The sequence below is a fragment of the Erpetoichthys calabaricus genome, chromosome 18 (genome assembly GCF_900747795.2).
Source record: "Erpetoichthys calabaricus chromosome 18, fErpCal1.3, whole genome shotgun sequence".
Classification (NCBI taxonomy): Eukaryota; Metazoa; Chordata; class Cladistia; order Polypteriformes; family Polypteridae; genus Erpetoichthys; species Erpetoichthys calabaricus.
Genome location: NC_041411.2, coordinates 50574742 through 50591211, shown reverse-complemented (window position 1 = coordinate 50591211; position 16470 = coordinate 50574742).

Genomic DNA, 16470 nt, shown 5'->3' with positions numbered 1-16470 from the left:
GTATGAATGAGGTGCCTGACTGACCTGCTTGCATTCACACATGAACGCACGATCAGCTAAGCACCCCAATCAACCTCGAATGGCATCGGCATGCACACACCCTCACTGTTCGGAGCCTGCATGCTCCAGGACTCGATTATTTATTCAAATATTGTACTACACCCATGGATCTCTTATCACACAGAGCATTAAGAAAGCATTAGTCTGACCTGGTCCACCCACTTTAATTCAATAATTTGTTGCAGGTATACATTGGCTTCTGTATCCATGTTCTCAGCAATCTTACAGTCTACACAAAAGAAAATTATCTTTTGGCATTGAATGATCAACCTGTGACCTAGAGTTAGAGTAGGCCTAAGTTGAACTTCTTCCTGTGTGACATAAAAAGCAACTAAAAGTGACGAACATCAGGAAGGGCATCCAGCCTTAAAAATTTCTGCTCCATTTCACCCATGATGATGTAATTAGATGAGAGTTACAAAACATTGAGTAGGGTTTAGCCTAAAGTAACCCATCACTGCTCTCACCTGTGTAAGTCAAACAGGAAGTTGGAGAACTCAACCAAACAAAGTGGGGGAAATTCAAATTAAGATTGTTCTAGACCTGATGCATTGTTTTGAGACTGGTTTGATGGCAATGGAGAAGAAAGATAGGCAGCAAGTAAGATTTGTGAAGGAGCGAGTATAAAGTTTGAAAATAGGAATATTAGGAGTATGATGGGAAAACTGGGTGAAGTGATGGAAGCACTGAATAGAAGGAGAGTACACTTGTGCTGTCTACAGGAGAGAAAATGGAAAGGTCAAGGCTTGGAAAGGGTAGATGAAAGTTTTTCTGACAGGGGAGCAGTGATGGCAATACTGAGTTTGTTTCAGTTAAACAGATAGATAAGGTGATGGGGGTGTAGAGAGTGAGTGTGTTTTAATTGTTAAGGTGATGGTTGGTAAATCACTGATGAATATAGTCTCAGTATATGCCCCACAGTCTAGCATAAATAGCTGAGAAAAATTCGTTTTGAGATAAACTGATGGAGGGGACATCTCTGGTGCCTCAGGGAGAGATGACTGTAGCGAGTGGCAACTTGAGAGGTCATGCTTGAGCCAATGCTAATCGTTATAAGGGAGCCCACGAAGATATTAGCTTTTGGACCAGTAATGCTCAAAGTCAGAGGTTTCTGGAGTGATGAAATTGAAATGTTTGAGTGAAACACACCATATTTAAGAAGGAGCAAAACAAGCAGGTGACATATGAATTTGGTGGTCTAGGAAACACAATAGTCTGTTTGTGGGTGAGGAAAGTTAATTGGACTAGGTGAAAAATATGAGGGTGTTCTTTGGAGAATTTTTTGCATTACAATATTGCTTTCAGTCGAAGGTATGAAGAGAAGTAAGCAGGCGTATGTACAAAACATAAATATCAGGAAGCTAAAGAAAAACATTATGAGAAGTAAATTTACTGAAATGTTGCTAGTAAAAGCAAATGAAGTCTCAGAAGAATCAGATATGAATGGAAGTGGAAAGCAATGAAGAATGTCATATTGAAAACAATAGGAGTCTGTGGTTTGACAAAGGGATTACTAAGAAAAAAAGAAACGGGCAGAGTTGGCATTTGAGGAAAACAGGAGATACTATAAAACATGACAGAAAACAAAGGCAGAAGGTGGCAAGGTAATCTTTAAGGAAGCAAAGTGACATGCTAGAAGAACAGTTTAGGAAATTATAGAAGCCAAGATACAAGAGTGTGCAAGTGCACTACAAAATTAGGATGGAAAGAAGAAAGTGTTCAGGATCACAAAGCGCATAATAAAAGAAAGATATAATGTAATAGGTTAGAATTACTTGAATATGCTGTAGGAAACATCCATCCATCCATTATCCAACCCGCTATATCCTAACTACAGGGTCACGGGGGTCTGCTGGAGCCAATCCCAGCCAACACAGGGAGCAAGGTAGGAAACAAACCCCAGGCAGGGCGCCAACCCACCGCAGGGCGCACACACACACACACCCACACACCAAGCACACACTACGGACAATTTAGAATCGCCAATGCACCTAACCTGCATGTCTTTGGACTGTGGGAGGAAACTGGAGTACCCGGAGGAAACCCACGCAGACACGGGGAGAACATTCAAACTCCACGCAGGGAGTTACCCGGGAAGCGAACGTGGGTCTCCTAACTGCGAGGCTTGTAGGAAACATTGTTGATTAATAGCAATAGGCTTAATGTGGCCTGCAGAGGGCGCTCCTGCCACCCAAACCGGACACAAATGGATGCAGAACACAAATTCAACACACACGCTTTTATTTGTTCTTTGTGGGAAACACTTTCACTTGTTTCCCACCTACACAGCACAAAAAATACCAGAACACAAAACAGTTCTCTTCTTTTTTCTTCTCTCTCTCTCTCCCTCTCTCTTCACCTCCACTCCTCCTAGCAAACTTTGTTCATCTTCCTCCCGACTAAGGCTCTTGGAGTAGTGGCAGTTAGCTCCTTTTATAGGGCCCCCGGAAGTGCTCCTGGTGTCCGGCGACCTTCTCCTGGCAGCACTTCCGGGTGTGGCTGAAATGTTGCTACACAGGGCTGAACAGCACCTGCAGCACCACCTGGAGGCAGCCACGGAACCCAAACTCCAACTCCCATGTGGGAGTCCAAGGCACCGTTGCAACCCAGGGGGCTGCCATCTATCGCTCCAGGGTAGATAAGACTCTGAATATGTTCTCTTCCCCAGTTCTTCCAGTATAGTGGCATCCCGGCCGGGTAAGGGCACCAGTCGTCAACCACAATACCTGGAATAAATACATGGAGATGCTGCTGAATATGAAAATGAATGGGATAAAAATGTTCACTGTGAGAAAATAGAAGGACCAAGCTGTACGTTTTTAAAACATTAGGTGACAAAAACACAGAAAAAGAATAAGATAGGAAAAATAGCAGGCCCAACTGGTGTGGTATCAGGCACATAAATGGAAGAGGAATTAAAAGTGTTCACATACATGCTTAACATGATTGTACATCATGGGAGAGTTCCTGCAGATTAGACAAGAAGTGTGCTTATTCCAGTCCACAAAGGAAATTATGGTCCTTTGGAGTGTGTTTCATATTGAGCACTCAAGCTTTTGGATCAAATAATGAAGGTAATTGAAAGAGTTCTCGCTAAAAGAATCAGGTATCAAATAATGAGTAATTAAAAGTTAACTGGTTTCATGTTGGGAAAGGAGCAACAAATGCAATCTTTGTTGTCAGGCAAATAAAGAAAAAAGCATCAGTCAAAGGGAAAGGTGTATCATGTATCAGAAGATATGAAAGAAGCATTTAACAAGGTGCTGTAAGAGGTGGTGAGGTGGGTATTGAGAGAGTTAGGTGTGGATGAATGGATAATGTCTGTGATGATGTCAGTGTAAGAGGCTTGACGTGAAGTTGGGACTACACCAGGGATCCGTTCAGAGTTTACTAATTTTTGTAATAGTGTTAGAGGCAGTAACCAGAGCAGTCAGTGAAATATTGCTATGGAAGTGCTTGTATGCTGGGGATCTTCCATTGAAGACAAAGTGTTAAGGAGAAGATACTGACATTGAAAGTTCATCAGGATGCCAAAGGCCCAAAGGTAAATGTAGCAAAGAACAAGATGATGTCTGGAGATATAGGATGTAAAGGATGGCGCACATGAGTGTGCGACCTGGCTGGGATGGGGCAAGGTTTCTTACCTGGACAGGAGGCCAGACCTTCAAAAGCACAGAGAAGGAAGGTGAGGATCGTCATACCTCAACCAGAAGACATGCACAAGGACAAAGGAACAATGCCCGGCTGGGAGGCCAGTGTGATGGAAGGATGTGGAAGAGGGGGGACGACCTTTCAGGACTACATGCTCCCCCGATACACTAGGTGGCAGTATCCCTAGATGATGCTACCTATATGGACACCCTCAAAACATGCTGGGAATTGTAGTCTCATGTGGCAGCCTTGTTCGATTCCATGGGTGCCACCAAGGGGTGCTGCAGGGATCCATGATTCCTACTTTGTGGGGTTTCCTTTTGGCCCAGATGTACTTCCAATGGGTTATGCCCTAGCACTGGAGGTACTCCCAGGTCCAGAATAAAAGAAGCTGTTCGACCTAATCCAGGCGAGTTGGAGTCGTGTTTGGAGGACAGACAAAGCTCGCTTGAGAAATGTGGAGGAGAAGAAAGAGAGAGAGAGAGAGAAAGAATTGTGTTGTGTTTATCACACTGTTGAAGTCTTTTCAAAAGGTATTTGTGAAAATAAACCTCTTTTATTATATTGGGACTTGTGCTGTGATGGTTGTGTCTGGGGTTTGAGGTGCCGCAAAAATTCTTAGTGGTGACAAGGAGTCAGAGGCATGGAGGAAATAAGTGCATGGCTGTATGGTGTGTGTGGTAAAGGTGCTGTGAGAAACTCATTCCAATGTAGGAGTTGTCAGAAGTGGGAGCATAACAGATGCAGTGATGTGAAGGGTAGTCAGTAGGTGTGGAATGAGGTCTTTATTTGTGGAAAGTGTGTGAGAGGGGTACAGAATGTAGATGTAAAAAGTGTAGATTTAGCATATCAAATAAATAAATAGATTTAGATATTGGCAATGGAGCTGTTTGAAAGAAAGTAGGGAGGTTCTGCTCCTTAGATGATATATTGAGAACTGATAGAAGTGTGTGCACAGTAGTGATAGAAGAATGAGAGATCAGAGGAAGAAATTCCAGGAGCTGTCACCCCTTTCTGACTTCAAAAGAAGCTTTCTTGGCATTAGACAAAAAAGATGAAAGCTGTGTAAGGAAGTAGTATGTTTTATCATGTGACCAATGAAGATGGAACATTAAGCATAAGCTGGAAAGAACAGAGATGAGAATAATTACATTGAATATATGGAGTATCATGGAGTGTAAGGAAGATGAATACTGAGTTAAGAGAAAGCCTGAGAAAGCTGTGTTAGAGTGCTGTACGGAGAAAAAACAAAATATTTTCTTACAGCAGAAGCCTTTATTATATGAAACTAATTCTGATCTGACTTAGTTGCTTTTAATATACCATACAGCCATAATCTAAGTTTGTTCTTATTAAGGCATAATACATTTTTTTCAGTATATATCAGGTCAAGTCTTGCAACTGATTTTAAACTCATTTTTGCCAAAGCAAATTTCTTCAGATTTTGCATATGTGTTCAGTATCGATGACAATACAATAATTTGTCAAAACCGATGCAATTACGTAACAAATTTCGCTGTAATCAATGGTTATACGCTTCCAATTAACGCACACACAACAATGACGGAGAGAGAATATAGTGCGATATAGGAACATACAAGTGAGAGACACATCGAATTGCCCCCACTTGCCTCTTCCAGTGAATGGAGTGGGTAAACATGCGTGCCGACTTTAGGCCTACTTGTTTACTCTTGCGAAGGAATAGCCTTCATGTTCTCCCTGAGGAAGTACTGGCGTAAGCTTGCCGTTCTGTCGTTGATATTTTTTTTCGCAGCAACTGAGCGCTAATCCCATAAGAGCCTGAACAGAAAAATTGAGACCAAAAAATACATATAATTTTTCTTAAGTAAAACGATTTTATTTACTTTACTTATAAATGCACTAGAAAGGAAAAATACATTTTTCTTTAAGCACAATTTTCGTGGTTATATGGGACTAAAATCGTGAGTCGCACATAAATTAATTAATTCAGTCAATTAATAGAATAGCTACTGTCATCATAAAATATAAAAAAAACAACATTGTAATTCCCCAGCATGCTAAACAAGTTTCAAAAATAGTTTGAATCAATTAATTTATGTGCAGCCCACGATTTTATTTGGTGACATATAACCACGAAATATAGTGACATATAGCCTCTTTAGTGTTTAATCATAACACACTGTGAAGATTCACAGTCATGTGTTGTTTCATGCCTTTGCTCATAACTGATCTTTCCACAGATTTTTCCATAGCTGTCTTGTGTTTGAAATAGTGAGAGATAGGGGTGTGTGCAGTCTTTTTAGACATGGCAGAACCTAAAGTACAGGGTGAGCCAAAATTAAGTACAGTACCACATCTCTCAAGGTCATTGTGTGAGGTAGAGGCAGCCAAGTGGGTTGGGGTGGGGGTCCTTTAATAGGTGATCCCTTTTATTATTCAGTGCCCACTGCCCTGGGGCCTCATGTATAAACGGTGCGTACGCACAGAAATGTTGCATAAGAACGTTTCCACGTTCAAATCGCGATGTATAAAACCTAAATTTGGCGTAAAGCCACGCACTTCTCCACGGTACCTCATACCCTGTTGTACGCAAGTTCTCCACTCAGTTTTGCAGACTGGCGGCACCCAGCGTCAAAGCAGTGCTACTGTTCCTGTGTGGTTTATCTTTCTTTTTCAGATCAACATCCCTGACGCGCAGTGCCGGATTAACCAATAGGCACATGTAGCATATGCTACAGGCCATGCAATTTCGGGGGCACCCAAATGGTGGACCCAATATTTAATGAAAAAGTGTAGCATTGAAAAACTGGTCTTTAAAAATATTATCTTTATGTTTTTAAACTGTAAATTTCTTACACAACAAAACTTTAAGGGCCCAACACATAAAATTTACATAAATATTATAATATTCTTATTATAATCGAGAGTAAAATAATTATTTAGTCCGGTTTGAACTGTTCAGAATCTAAACTTCAGATGATGCAGACCAAAAGGGCCCCCAAATTTGAAATGTGCTACGGGCCCCCAAAGCTCTTAATCCGGCCCTGCTGACGCGGCTTTATAAATACACTGAAATTAACCGCATATTGTTTATTAGTGTAATGCATCTGATTCTAATTAACATCTAACAATATAATGACCCAGGGAATAGCCATAGTATTCCAAATACCATAACTGCTTTAGCGTTGTTACTGTCACTGCACCTTCTTTTTCTTCTTTCAGCTGCTCCCGTTAAGGGTTGCCACGGATCATCTTTTTCCATATTACTCTCACTGCACCACTCAGAGTATTTATATCACCTCGTGGTTCAGAAACAGTTTCATCCCAAGAACTTTAAACACAGTCAATCAGTCCATCAAGTGATACTTGTAGAACTGTTTGTACTTATAAGTACAATTACCTCACTGTAAACTTGCACTTCAGTTATAATATTGCACAACCTGCGCCACTTTTTAAAGGGCGTATTTACATATGAGGACAATATCATTTTTAAGATGAAATGCAGCAAAATATGTTGATTATATTATACAGACTAGCAAAATACCCGCGCTTCGCAGCGGAGAAGTAGTGTGTTAAAGAGGTTATGAAAAAGTAAAGGAAACATTTTAAAAATAACGTAACATGATTGTCAATGTAATTGTGTTGTCATTGTTATGAGTGTTGCTGTCATATATATATATACATATACATATACACATACATATATACATATACTCATATATTATATATATATATATATACACATATACACATATATTATATATATATATATATATATATATATATACATATACACATATATATATATATATATATATATACATACATATATTATATATATACAGTAATCCCTCGCTATATCGCGCTTCGCCTTTCGCGGCTTCACTCCATCGCGGATTTTATATGTAAGCATATTTAAATATATATCGCGGATTTTTCGCTGCTTCGCGGGTTTCTGCGGACAATGGGTCTTTTAATTTCTGGTACATGCTTCCTCCGTTGGTTTGCCCAGTTGATTTCATACAAGGGACGCTATTGGCAGATGGCTGAGAAGCTACCCGGCTTACTTTTCTGTCTCTCTTGCGTTGACTTTCTCTGATCCTGACGTAGGGGGATTGAGCAGGGGGGCTGTTCGCACACCTAGACGATATGGACGCTCGTCTAAAAATGCTGAAAGATTATCTTCACGTTGCTATCTTTTGTGCAGCTGCTTCCTGAAACGACATGCTGTACAGTGCTTCGCATACTTAAAAGCTCGAAGGGCACGTATTGATTTTTGATTGAAAAACAAACTGTCTCTCTCTCTCTCTCTTCCTGCCCCTGACTGAGGGGGTGTGAGCTGCCGCCTTCAACAGCTTTGTGCTGCGGTGCTTCGCATACTTAAAAGCAAACAGCCCTATTGATTTGTTTGCTTTCCTCTGTCTTTCTGACAGACTCTGCTCCTGACGAGCACTCCTTTGAAGAGGAAAATATGTTTGCATTCTTTTAATTGTGAGACGGAACTGTCATCTCTGTCTTGTCATGGAGCACAGTTTAAACTTTTGAAAAAGAGACAAATGTTTGTTTGCAGTGTTTGAATAACGTTCCTGTCTCTCTACAACCTCCTGTGTTTCTGCGCAAATCTGTGACCCAAGCATGACAATATAAAAATAACCATATAAACATATGGTTTCTACTTCACGGATTTTCTTATTTCGCGGGTGGCTCTGGAACGCAACCCCCGCGATGGAGGAGGGATTACTGTATACACATATATTATATACATATACACATATATTATAGATATATACACATATATTATATATATACATATATATATATATACACACATATATTATATATATATATATATATAAATATATATATATATATATATATATATAAATATATATATATATATATATATATATATATACATACATACATATACACACATACATGCACTTACAATAACATAGAAATCAATATAAACAACATTAACATTATTATCATATGAGAATATGAAGTAATATATAAGAAGCACATTTCATATAAATATAAATTATTAAACAGTAAAATCTTCTTCTATAATTTGCTGCCGTGGCTATTCGTTTGTCTGTCCAGGATTTTAAATCACCTGTAGCTCGCAAACCGTTTCACCTATTGACTTGAAATCTGGTACACATATAGTACGTCACGTCTACTATCCGCTTTATGGGTGATGATTGTATTACTCTTTTTATCTTTATTTTATTTTATTGTAGAATCAACTCCTATCTGCGCACACCAGGGCGGCCGTGGGCGGATGTATATGGTGTATTCACTCCATGTTATCGTGCATTGCGCTGTCACTGGTATTTTGATAAAAGAATTTTAACAACATATAAGAAGCGTATAAATTATTTAACAGTAAAACATTAACATTTAAGAAGTAAAGTTACATTGAGTACTACTGCAGTGCCTTCAGGTATACCTCATTTTTTGTTTGCCCATTACATGCTTAAATGTATACATTTTTTGGTGTACCTACCCGAGAACACGCGACATATAACCGACCGTGGGAGAAGCATGGATTTTAAACACACGTTGAGTTTATCTGCTGGTCTCCCTCGTGGAATAACTGGTAATGTTTGACTAAAATCTACAGCGAGTAAAACGACATTACCTCCTTTTTTTTTTTTTACGATCTCTGAGATCTCGCTTTTTTCGGTTCAAGGCTTCATAAGCTCTTTTATGTTCCATGGTGTACTTATCCCAAACCATCATCTTTGAATGTTGCAAGACTTTCGCCTTCTATGTAGATCGGGTAGTCTGAATCACAATCTGATTGTATGGGTGGTTACCTGGCAGGTAACGCTTATGTTTGGTCATCAAGTCATCTAACATCCGCTACGTGACCTCTTTTAATTGCGAGAAGCAGATATATATAGCCAAATTGTCGCGCTTCGTTGTACTGCTTTTAATTTTTTATTAAGAAGAAAAGAAAACCTTTTTAAACGGATCGAAAATATACCAATAACATTTTGTTAAGGATCTGTTTTTTTGTGAACCTCCCTTTTCACAGCTGTCGCGCTACGGCATGTGTTTCGTTTATTTGACAGTATGTAGATCGTGGTAATTACATTCATGGCATTCGTTTTCTGAATCACAATCTGATTGTATGGGTGGTTACCTGCCAGGTTACGCTTGTGGTTGGTCAGCAAGTCCCCTTACGTCCGCCACGTGCCCTCTTTCTGTTCCCAGAAGCAGATCATAGAATGGTTTTAATAGTTTACTTTCAAATAATGCAAAGAGTATGCGACATGTGTTTCTCCCTAATTCTGGGCTCATCAGGCGTACACACTCACTGCATCCCCTCTCGGGAATCGAATCTCTATCGTCAGCGCCAGAGTTGAAGCCCCTAACGTTGTGGTCAGCAAGTCGGCTAACATCCGCCATGTGCCGTCTTTCAGTTGTGAGAAGCAGATCATAGAATGGTTGAAATTGTTTACTTTCAAATTATGCAAAGAGTACGCGACACGTGTTTCGCCCTAATTCTGTGCTCTTCATGCGTACACACTCATTGCATCCCCTCTCGGGAATCGAATCTCGAACGTCAGCGCCAGAGGTGAAGCCCCTAACGTTGCGCTACGGGGTGTGGTTCGTTTATACCTCGTGTCTTCTCATTAAACGTTTATCTCGCGAATATGTTATTGCAATCCGCAGCGGGAGCATTTCTATAAACTTAATTTAAACTTACGTTTTACACCGTGCTTTGTTTCCCTTATGAAGATGCTTGTATGCTTCACTCACTTGCTTCTTATTGTTTTGCTCCCTTCTCAATTGTTTAATGAATTTTTTGTTCTTCGCTCTTTGCGGCTCTACCTTCATTTCTCCCTACTGCGTTCTTTTATCTCGCAAATATGTTATTGCAATCCGCAGCGGGAGCATTTCTATAAACTTAATTTAAACTTACGTTTTACACCGTGCTTTGTTTCCCTTATGAAGATGCTTGTATGCTTCACTCGCTCGCTTCTTATTGTTTCGCTCCCTTCTCAATTGTTTAATGAATTTTTTGTTCTTCGCTGTTTGCGGCTCTTCCTTCATTTCTCCCTACTGCGTTCACAGTCTTTTCACGTGATTACGTGGGAGGCATGATGACGTGACACTCAACTCCGCCTCCCACGGCCATCGAGCTGCTGTTCATTACAGTATATTGTCAAAAAAGAGGTTCCAGTTATGACCATTACGCGTTGAATTTCTAAATGAAACCTGCCTAACTTTTGTAAGTAAACTGTAAGGAATCAGCCTGCCAAATTTCAGCCTTCCACCTACACGGGAAGTTGGAGAATTAGTGATGAGTGAATCAGTCAGTCAGTCAGTCAGTCAGTCAGTCAGTCAGTGAGTCAGTGAGGGCTTTGCCTTTTATTAATTAGTATAGATAAAACTAACTTCATTTAAATAATCTGTATTGTTAATAATTAAACATGTGAGGACACGGTGCTGCAGCGCTATCTAGTTCACAGATTGATCCTGATTGATTGCTCTATGCTGGAAGGATAGATGGATAGACTAATTAAACACGTACTACAAAGATATTTCAATGTTCCTTAAAAGTTTTGAAGAATCGTCGTTGGAAACTTACAGATGGCTTAACGTCTATTACAGAGCTGATTGTGTGACGATTGGGTATTTGGAGAAGGAAAAAGAAGGACAGGAATTAGAGGTTAGTACGTTTGAAAGAGACAGAACCGCCACCGTGTTCCCATGTTTAATAACATGCTTTCATTCCTATCATCATGAAAAAGATATCACGTATACATCTCAGTATTTTAATTATTCAGACAGCTGTTACTGTATATCATGAATGTAATGGATTCTGTGTCCTGTCGGAGGAAGAGAAAGCCGGTTTAAGAACCATGTAGTGATTCACACACAGAGCACAAAGAAGATCAAATACAAAACAAAGCATTTAACGTGTTACTTTAGTTACGATGGGATTTGAGAAACTAGTAAATTAACTGATTTTAAGGTGAAATTTATGATGTTGTACTTTAATGACAAAATAAACTACGTGATTAAAGTGGAAATTTCGAGATTAAAGTTGACATTTCCTGCTTTTTTCCCCACTGTGTGCCTATTTTTTTTCTCTGTAACCTAATAAGCTTTCATATGACACTCAGATGGTGGGCTACGACTCGCCTTTTCACGGAGACTTGGATATGTGACAACTTCTTTTTTATTTTGGGTACTGTGCAACTTTGTGAACTTGAGCTATCGAGTTTCTCCAACACTCTGTCACTCGATCAACTTCCTTTTGTTGCTTATATAACTGTTTAAACAAACAAATAGTAAATTTTTCCTTGCCTCCACTTGGTATTCGCTGAAATTCTTATATTTTCTCCTGTGCTTTTCCCATTGTCTTTTCACAGAAGGCTGAGCTTAAGGGCTGTTTATATTGATTTGCATATTCATAGAGGCGTAATTCTGGGAGGAGTTGGGGCGGGACAGGAGGCGCGTGCACGAGCGTTACTTTTCACTCTGATCGGGATTAATGTAGCGGAAGAACATGGAAGTTTGCGTACGCACAGATTCCTGCATCTGGATTTTTCTGTGCGTAAGCACATTTCGGCTTTCGTGCTTACGTCATGTTATAGTGCAAATTCTATGCATGCCGTTATGTATGAGGACCCTGGTCTGGTGCGCACCCTCTTTTCGCTGTCAAAGCGTTCTTCAATGCTGGCAGTGTCTTAAATTGGTTTGAATCCTACCTGGCAGGGAGAAAATTCTTTGTTAGTTGTGGTAATTACAACTCAAAGACACATGATATCCTATATGGTGTTCCACAAGGCTCTATCCTGGGTCCGCTGCTCTTCTCAATCTACATGCTTCCGTTAGGTCAGATTATTTTAGGGCTCAACGTGAACTACCACAGCTATGCTGATGACACACAGCTGTATTTATCAACAGCACCTGATGACCCCGATTCTCTTGATTCACTAACACAATGTCTAACTTGTATTTCTGAATGGATGAATAGTAACTTTCTCAAGCTAAATACAGAGAAAACTGAAATCTTAGTGATTGGCAATAATGGATACAATGAGGCTATTAGAAATAAACTGGATACATTAGGATTAAAAGTCAAGACGGAGGTAAAAAGCTTAGGGGTAACTGTTAACTGTAATCTGAATTTTAAATCGCATATTAATCAGATCACTATAGGACAGCATTTTTTCACTTAAGAAACATAGCAAAAGTTAGACCTCTTAAATCATTGAAAAATGCTGAGAAATTAGTTCACGCATTTGTTTTCAGTCGACTAGATTACTGTAATGCAATCCTCTCAGGAATACCCAAAAAAGACATAAATTGTTTGCAACTAGTGCAGAATGCAGCTGCTAGAATCCTAACCAGGAAAAGAAAATCTGAGTATATTTCTCCAGTTTTGATGTCACTACACTGGTTACCTGTGTCATTCAGGATTGACTTTAAAATTCTGCTTATGGTTTATAAAGCCTTAAATAATCTCGCCCCATCTTATATATCAGAATGTCTGACATCTTATATTCCAAATCGTAACCTCAGATCCTCAAATGAGTGTCTCCTTAGAATTCCAAGAGCAAAACTTAAAAGAAGTGGTGAGGCGGCCTTCTGCTGTTATGCACCTAAAATCTGGAATAGCCTGCCAATAGGAATTTGCCAGGCTAATACAGTGGAGCACTTCAAAAAACTGCTGAAAACACATTATTTTAACATGGCCTTCTCATAACTTCACTGTAATTTAATCCTGATACTCTGCATATCCAACTCATTATAATAACTATTCATGGTGGCTCTAAAATCTGTACTAACCCCTACTCTCTCTTCTGTTTCCTTTTCTGGTGTCCTTTTGGTGGTGGCGCACTCAAAGCACCGTGATGTTCCAACAGTGATGGATTAAAAGCCAGAAGTCTGCATGACCATCATCATCAAGTCCTTCCATGAGAACCCTAAATACCAAGAGGACTATTTCATTTACGTTAGGTAGAAGGCCCAGAGGGGACTGGGTGGTCTCGTGGCCTGGAACCCCTGCAGATTTTATTTTTTTCTCCAGCAGTCTGGAGTTTTTTTTTTTGTTTTTTCTGTCCCCCCTGGCCATCGGACCTTACTCTTTTTCTATGCTAACTAATGTTGTCTTATTTTAATTTCTTATTTTGTCTTTTATTTTTCTTTTCTTCATTATGTAAAGCACTTTGAGCTACTTTTTTGTATGAAAATGTGCTATATAAATAAATGTTGTTGTTGTTCGAAAACAACGAATCCATCATCACTGTGCATCGCGCTTTCCGATTTCACTTCAGCGTTCCTCCTAATGGCGATGTCCCAAATCGGAAAACAATTCTTCAGTGGGTGGCTAAATTTAGACAGACGGGTACAACATTGAACAGAAAATCTCCAGGCCGTTCTCGGACTGCATGAATACATGAAAACATCCAAGATGTAAGGGCATCAACTTTACAGTCTCCTAGACGTTCAGCACGCTTCCGTGAGAATTTTGCACGAGGACCTTAATTTCCATCCATACAAAATTATGGTAGTGGATAATCTCACTGAGAGAGACTGGGACAGCCGTAGAGAGTTGCGTGTGAACATTCTGCAGACCATTCATGGAGATGCCATAGTCATGTGCAGCGAGGAGGCACATTTCCATTTGAATGGTTGCGTAAATATGTAAAACATTTGCAATTGGGCTGAAACAAATCCTCATAAACTTCATTAGAGACCCCTGCACAGTGAACGTGTACAGTTTTGTGCGCCGTTGCAGAATTTGGCATTGTAGGCCCTTACTATTTTGAGGAGGGGGGAGCAACAGCTACCGTCACTTCAGAACGTTACTTTGACATTCTACTTAACTTTTTGTGGCCCCAACTGGAAGAAATGGATGTGGTGGAGGCCTGGTTTCACCAGGATGGAGCAACAGCTCATACGGTGCGGAGATACATTCAAGCTTTGTGGGATATGTTTCCGGGGAAGCTGATCTCCCTGTGTGGCGATGTTGGGTGGCCTTCATGTTCGCCTGATCTCATTCCGTGTGATTTCTTCATGTGGGCCTATCTCAAGTCGAAGGTATACACACACCAATCTCAAAAACCTTGAAGCCTTCAAGGATGCTATTCATTACGTAATCACTGCTGTTCCCCTTGAAATGGCCGAACGAGTCATGCGGGCGTTCAGAAATCATCTCCAGGAGGGTATCGCTAATGGTGCCCACCACCTTGAAGACATAATTTTTAAAACACTGAAAAAAATCTATTTTGTATACCTTTTCTGGTGTCATAATGAAATTTCTTTTATCTTGTAGCGTTTCTGTAGAATAAATGTTTGAAATGTGGGACTTCTTTTTGGCTCACCCTGTAGTTACAGTAGCCATGTTCCAGAGAAATCATGGCAATGTATCCGTCTTAGATCCATTAAAAAGTGTAATACAATCAGCCAAACAATTCAAAAATAAAAAACAAAGAAAATAAATTATTTTGAAGTACAAAATTGGCTGACATTAAGCTTTTTAGATGATTTATTAGAACGTGTTTCTGATAATTCAATTTTTTGCAATTAAGCATAAAATCCACCTTAATGAACTTAATAAGTGTCTGCGTGTCTGTCAGGCTGCTATGCTGTTGCTCAACATCTCTTTCACCCATCCATCCATTTTCCAACCCGCTGAATCCGAACACAGGGTCACGGGGGTCTGCTGGAGCCAATCCCAGCCAACACAGGGCACAAGGCAGGAACCAATCCCGGGCAGGGTGCCAACCCACCGCAGGATACTGAATCATCTTTACTTAAAAATAAAGTGTAATTAATAAGATTATTTAAAATTATTGGTAAGCTTTATAACAGTAATGTTAGGGGTGTGATAAATATTATTATAATTCAAAAATATATATATTAATAATATATAAAGCTAGGCATATGTGTTTGTCTGTTATGCAAATCCACAATTTTGAGACTGTCTCCACAATATTTTGCATAGATTCCCCATTTGTACAGAGGAAGACTGTTGTCTTTGCTTCCTTCTCAAATTTTGTTGGTGCCCCAAACCTAGGCATTACCTGGTACTCCTACTTGTGTTTGTCCAGTATGAAACTGCACACTGTTGAAGCTGTCTCCACCAAATGTTGCCCAGATTCCCCATTTGTATAGACAAACACTATAGGCTATGATTCATTCCAGTGTTTAAATGATGTTAGGTATCCCTGCTAGTCATAAATAAATTATGATTGCAATACAGACAATAAAATCATCCGTCCATTCATTTTTTAAACTGGCTCATCCAGAGGAGGATCACGGGGATCTGGCACCTCATGTATAATGAATGCTGTGTCTAGAATTCACACTAAAACATGGCGTACGGACAAAACTAGAAATGTGGGTAAGCACAAAAAAAATTCAGATGCCTAATACTGTGTGTAAGCAAAGTTCTATGCTCTTTCCTTTTATAAATTCCAATCAATATGAATTTTAATGCACAAGCGCATGCAAATCAATATAAATAGCTCCTTCCACTCAGTGTTTTGTTAAAAGACAATGGAAAAGTACATGTAAAAAAGAAGAATTTCAGCAAATGAGAAATGGAGGTCCAGCTCAGTGAAGAGGAGGCAAGGAAAAAGGTACTATTTGGCGGCTTAAGCAGTGATATAAGAAACAAAAGGAAATTGATGGAGTGGCACAGTGTGGCAAAGGAAATAAAAGTTCAAGTTCAGAAGGTTGCACAGTGCCCAAAATAAAAAAGAAGTGGTTAGATATCAAAGTTGACGTGAAAAGGCAAGTTGCAGC